We start from the raw sequence: 6,591 nt of genomic DNA on the forward strand, positions 1-6,591 counted from the left end.
AAAATCCCATAATGTGGACATAGCCTGAAAGGGGTTGTCAGAGATAATAAAATGTGTGCGTTCAGCTTTGACCTAAAATTTAAAAAAAAAAAAAATGCACTCACCTGCTCCAATCGTCCACTGTGTCTAACCAATGGTGCCTGTCCCCGGCAGAGCAGTGCTTCCCGCCCATCCAGGAAGAGCTCACCCAGTCAGCTCACAGGTGACGCACCATCCCCGCTAACTGGATGAGCAGATGCTTCTTGCATTTCGAAATGGAAATAAGATGCGCAATATATTCAGAATCGGGGCAGGTGACAATAAAAATGCGACACAACGCGTTTCCAAACCGCTCCGGTTTCTTTTTCAAGTGTCATATGACACTTGAAAAAGAAACCGGAGCAGTTTGGAAATGCCTTGTCGCATTTTTATTGTCAAATAAATTTTTTACTACACACTGTCTGATGGTCACATTGGACTTGAGCCTGCGCCCTACAGTACCTCATGGTGGAGTGGAGGTTTTTTCTGGCTATATTAATCCCGCTCCGAGGAGTGGTTGCGGTTCACCTTCTACGCTGTTTGAGTGTTGTGCCTCTTAAAGAGGACCTGTCACCCCCCGTGCCGGGGTGACAGGCTCCCGACCCCCGCTAGAGCACCTTATACGTACCTGATCCCGCTTCTTGATTCGGTCGGGTGACAGAGATATAAGCGCCCGAAGCCCGGCGCGCACGCTCCTGAGATGAGTCCAATGCTCATAGAGAATGACTGGTGAGTCCGACGCTCCGTCATTCTTTATGAGGGTTGGACTCATCTCAGGAGCACGCGTCGGGTTTCAGGTGCTGACACCTCCGTCACCGGACCGGATCAAGAATCGGGACCTGGCGGGATCAGGTACGTATAAGGTGCTCTAGCGGGGGGTCGGGAGCCTGTCACCCCGCCACCGGGGGTGACAGGTTCCCTTTAAGATCGCACAACACGATCAGGTGAAAGCATTCTCTACTATCGCTCCCATTTGACGTATGGTCTGTATTATGCCATGGAGCACTGTTTCTCTTTTTCTTCTCTAGTTCTTGTCACCGACAGAGGTGGCAGCAGGGAGCACCGTGTCAGATTGGAAAAAATACACCACTTCCTGCAGGACATACAGCAGCTCATAAGTACTGGAAGACTTGAGATTTTTAAATAGAAATAAAATACAAATACAATAATACAAATCGATATAACTTTCTGAAGCCAGTTGATTTAAAAGGAAAATATTTTCACGGGAGTACCCCTTTAATTCTATGTACTGTTGCATCAATATATTTATAATATATCTCTGTATATCTATAATGTATCCCTGTCATTACAACTTTCAAAATCTAAATGAACAGTAGATGTGCTAAAAAGCAAGTTTGCAAATTTTTTTTTTTTAAGTTACCATGGAAAACATGGCACTTCCTGTTTTCTGAAAACAAGAAGTTCAGTTTCCCAGGCCATCTGTGCGCTCACAGAGAGAAGGGAGTCATGTGACTAACGGACACATTGAGCCGTGACTCTCTGTACTGACCGGAATTACTGTGTTTAGTCTGTTTTTTTCCACCAGCACAAGTCAGAAAATCTGCCTTCAGGAGACTGGACCTGGATTTCTGGTAAGTTCGGCTTTATTTTACAGCATAATAACACCAACAAAAAAATGAATGTACAGTATATTGCAAACTTTGATGATATAGAAAGTTATAAAAACAGTTACACTTTAAGTATGACCAGTGTGCTGTGACATCACTGAGTGCATCTTTCCTACAGCAGGAGCTGTTCTCCCTCTCACAGTCCCCTATATAGTGGCACATTGGCTCAGATTTACAAGACCCTTACCCCTTATAGTGGCCATGGACAGTAAATGATGGCTGGTCAAACACTCGTCTCCCAACTGTTTTTAACCCTTTATTGGCAAGGCCTGAGGAACCACAGTGGGTGGTCATCAAGAGGTTAAAAAAAGAAAAAAAAAAGTTTAGCTCAACCAAGTTTGTCTCAATGGAGAATAAGCTACTTCTATGATCTGTAATAGTAACAAAGGACTGGGCATGATGAAATCGGGGGACCCCATACACCAGGGGTAGGAAACTAAAACTCCCATCATGCCTGGACAGCTAAAGCTAAAGCCATACACCTTGGTTCAACATCCAATCCCACAGAACTCGGCCCCATTAGAATGACCCCCGCACTTTCTTACTGTGCAGTTTTCTCAGGATTGTGAATAATTTAGCATCAGCAGCAGCAGCACTGCGGCAGGGAGATGTCTCAGCCATGACCACATCTTCTATTTCTGTCGCTTCCATGTGACGCTCCTCGTCTCCCCTACCTGTTTATCAGTGATCGGCGTGCACATCTCTCCCTTTTGTATGCGCTATCAGTTTCTGTTCTGCGTTCACATTGTCCCTGGCCCGGCTCACCCCTCATTCTTCGGTTCCTTTTCCAGACTCTCCTGAGGCGTATAAACATGACAGGCAGTCAGGTCTATAACCAGGAACGGAATCCTTCTGATGGGAAGAATTGTGCGGATTGCCGTGCTAATTCAGACACTATGATCAGCATTCCCTGTCTTTTCTGGGACTGAGATCTCTCCATGCATATAGGTGACATTGGTTATCATTGCAAATAAATCCAAAGGACCTGACAACATCTTTAGTGACTTGGAAGAAGATGTCGCAGGAGAACATCTCATCACAAAATCATATTATATATGTGTGTTCTCCATATAAATCATGTGTATATATATGTGTTCTTCCTATAAAAATGTAGCTTTTAACCTTTAGCAATAATCCCGAAATATATAATGTGTGTATATACTATATATATATATATATATATATATGTATGTGTGTGTGTGTGTATATATATATATATATATATATATGTGTGTGTATATTTATATATATATAATGTGTGTATATATATATATATATATATATATATATATATATATATATATATATATATATATCCTAAAGTGTTACTGATATACAGCCTCCCCTCAAGTAATGTACATTGTTATCCCTTAGAAAATATACAGCGTGGTAAAGCAGGCTGGCTGTCAGTAGTGCTGCCACACACAAAGTGCTATTTATACTGAGCCTTCATTAGTGCACCGTCTAACTACACCTCTGCATCTGTGTTAGCCACGGTTATTAAAGGGGTGCTCCGGCAAAAAAAATAAAAATTTAAATGATGTCAGAAAGGTTTACAGATTTGTAATTTACTTCTATAAAAAAAAACCTGCAGTCTTCCAGTACTTATCAGCTGCTGTATGTCCTGCAGGAAGTGGTGTATTCTTTCCAGTCTGACACAGTGCTCTCTGCTGCCACCTCTGTCCATGTCAGGAACTGTCCAGAGCTGTAGTAAATTCCCTCAAAAACACTTTCCTGCTCTGAACAGTTCCGGACATGGACAGAGGTGGCAGCAGAGAGCACAGACTGTCAGACTGAAAAGAATACACCACTTCCTGCAGGACATACAGCAGCTGATAAGCACAGGAAGTAATAGAAGTAATATAAGTAATAGAAGTAATATACAAATCTGTATAATTTTCTGACTCCAGTTGATTTGACAAATGCCCTGCTCAGCCAGTCAGTGACTGGGGTGGGACAGTGCTGCAGTCACTGATTGGCTGAGCTGGCTAAATCCCACCCTTTAGTGACATTTCAGCCGGGTCGTGATGTACCCCACAGCCAGGGAGAAAATGACATCCGGTGGGGTATGCGATGCCGCAGGGGTGCATACTTTCTTTATAATGCCCCCCCTCTGCCGAACTTCACCTTTAACCAAGGGTGATCTGTCTAATGATTATAAGGGCCTAAACATCCAGAATGATCAAAACTTTTGGTTTTGCCGAACTTTAAGGTTTGGATGAACCGAAAAGTTTGGCAAGTTCGCTTATAACTACTTTTGCTATGCCATGTAGACTCTCCCGTTATTTCCGCCTCGCTTCTATGTAAATCTCAGGGTTTTACCGCTCTTAGTTGTGAAATTCCTTGGTGCTCAGGATGGGGATATTATTAACTTATAGAGAAGACACTTGTTCAGGAGATAAGCAGAAGCCAGACGTTGGTCTCTCTAGGATTTGTATTCTATATTAGATGCTTTACAACACTTACTATTTTATCGGTTGTATAGACGTTTCTGCCATCCAGGCGCACTGACCAGGGATAAAGCCCTAATTTATAGATGTCACTAAGCCGTCATGCACGGTGCAAAGACACGTGCGTAGGGATGATTCCGTACTATGGAACTACAGGCATTCCAAATGCTATTGTGTGGTTTCTCTACACTAGATTAGGTTGGAATTCTTCCTTAGAGTATTATGGAAAAGAGGCGGAATTTCCGCATCAAATGGTACACGGAATCCGCTCAAAATTCCGCCTGTAAAATATGAACATTGGTTCTTTCCACAGGTTCTAATTGGCTTTCCGCTCATTCGTGCACAAGGTGGAATTCTCGGATGGAAAATTTCACCATGAATGTGTGTTCCGTGGATGCGTGTTTGGGCAGATTCCGTTACAATAATCCTATAGAAGTCAACAGGTCTTGAATTCTGCTTCAATTCCACTCACATTCCGCTCAAAGGGTATGTTCACATGGAAGAAAAGGCGAGTATTTAGCAAGGAATTGAAGAGGAAAGTTTTCTGCTTGAAATTCCTGACCTATTCACCTCTGGCAGAATAGGATCAGAATGCAAGCAGAATTCAAGCCCAATTGACTTCTATGAGATTCCTCTAGCGGAATCCGCTCAAAGAATTGACATGTCAATTCTTCAGGCAGAAAGTGGATCCATGGTTGAATTTTCAGAGCAGAAATTCCGCGGAACCGGAAAGGCCATTAAAGCCAATGTACATTCACAATGTTTCAGGTGAATTTCAGGTGGATTCCGGATGCATTTTGTTGTAGAATCCACCTCAAATTCTGCACATATTCCTCAGTGTGAATGTACCCTAATTCTGCTTCAGTTCTGCCAGAGCTGAATAGGCGAGGAATTTCAAGCAGAAAACTTTTCTCCTCAATTCCTTGTGGAATCCGGGTGAATTCCATAGTGTGCACATACCCTTACAAGCAATGTGTCTAGGAAAAGAATATCTTTGTAGATCAGAGGCATGCTGGTGTATCCTAGTTATTCTATGGGAGACCCATTACAGTTTCATCCCCCCCCAAAATTTTATAGAGCGATAAATGAGGCCCAATATATTCCTCGTACACTTCTTATTGGTGCACGCCTGGAGCTTTATTGGGCTTGGATATTGTAATTTTTACAATATCCAATAAAATTATTTTGAGATCATCTCATGTTCATTTCCTTTTTTTTAGCTGCATTACCAAACAGGACCTGTGGACAATAGTGGCGCTGTCTCTTAGAGGGGGGGGAAAAAAAACCCAACCCTCTTTTTTCTAGTGTCATATTACCACTTAAAGGGGTACTCCAGTGAAAAATGTTTTCTGTAAAATCAACTGGTGCCGGAAAGTGCCAGAGATTTATAATTTGCTTCCACTAAAAAAGAACTCAAGTCTTCCAGTACTTATTACCTGCTGTATGTCCTGCAGGAAGTGGTGTATTCTTTCCAGTCTGGCACAGTGCTCTCTGCAGAGAGCACTGTGTCAGACTGGAAAGAATACACCACTTCCTGCAGGACATACAGCAGCTGATAAGTACTACAATACTTGAGATTTTTAAATAGAAGTCATTTACAAATCTGTATAACTCTCTGACACCAGTTGATTTGAAAGAAGAAAAAAAATGGCCGGAGTCCCCCTTTAAGCCATAACAGATTGCCAATATTAAAAGCATAAACCTTGACCATTTTTGCATACAGCAAGTGTTAGGGAGTAAACAGGAGTGGGCTGGTAAAGCATTAAGATAAGCGCTATCATTTACCGGATAGCATAAAGCCGGGCTATGGTGCCATATAACAAGGCAAAATGTGTTCACAGAGACGATTTGCAACATGTTATCTTGAGACTTGTGCTTTATAGATAGATAGCGGCTATGAACAGCTAAGAACTAAAAGGACATCACTTAAATACTGTACTTAAGTCATCTGCCACCTCAAGAGCTAAACATAAGCCGTAGTGTAAACTTACTGTTGACAACATCATTTTGCATCATGTTCCTAATTCTGTACTCTATTTCACTCAAATACATTGAAGATCACAATAGCACAAAAAACGTCACAAAATTAACGTTTCAACATGAAGCTTTGTCAGCATTGGCATAATCTAGGGCAGGGATGGGCAACCTTCGACCCTCCAGCTGTTGCAAAACTACAACTCCCATCATGCCTGGACAGGGGTATTTAGGGTACTATTACACGGAACGATAATTGGCTGAATCGGCCCGATTCGGTCGATTATCGTTCTGTGTAATAAAGACAACGATCAGCCGATGATCGTTGTCATCGGCTGATCATTGATATAGGTTCTGACCTATAATTGTCAGGCCCCGACCGCACACCGCTACATGTAATAGTGGTAGTGGACAATATACATTACCTGTCCAGGTTGCACGGATCCTTTTCTTTTGTACTTTTCCGTGGGTCCCGCGCGCTCCAGCTTCAGAGTGGCCTGTCTCAGTTGACAGGCCGCTCA

This window comes from Dendropsophus ebraccatus, chromosome 2, assembly GCF_027789765.1.
Source record: "Dendropsophus ebraccatus isolate aDenEbr1 chromosome 2, aDenEbr1.pat, whole genome shotgun sequence".
NCBI classification, from domain to species: domain Eukaryota; kingdom Metazoa; phylum Chordata; class Amphibia; order Anura; family Hylidae; genus Dendropsophus; species Dendropsophus ebraccatus.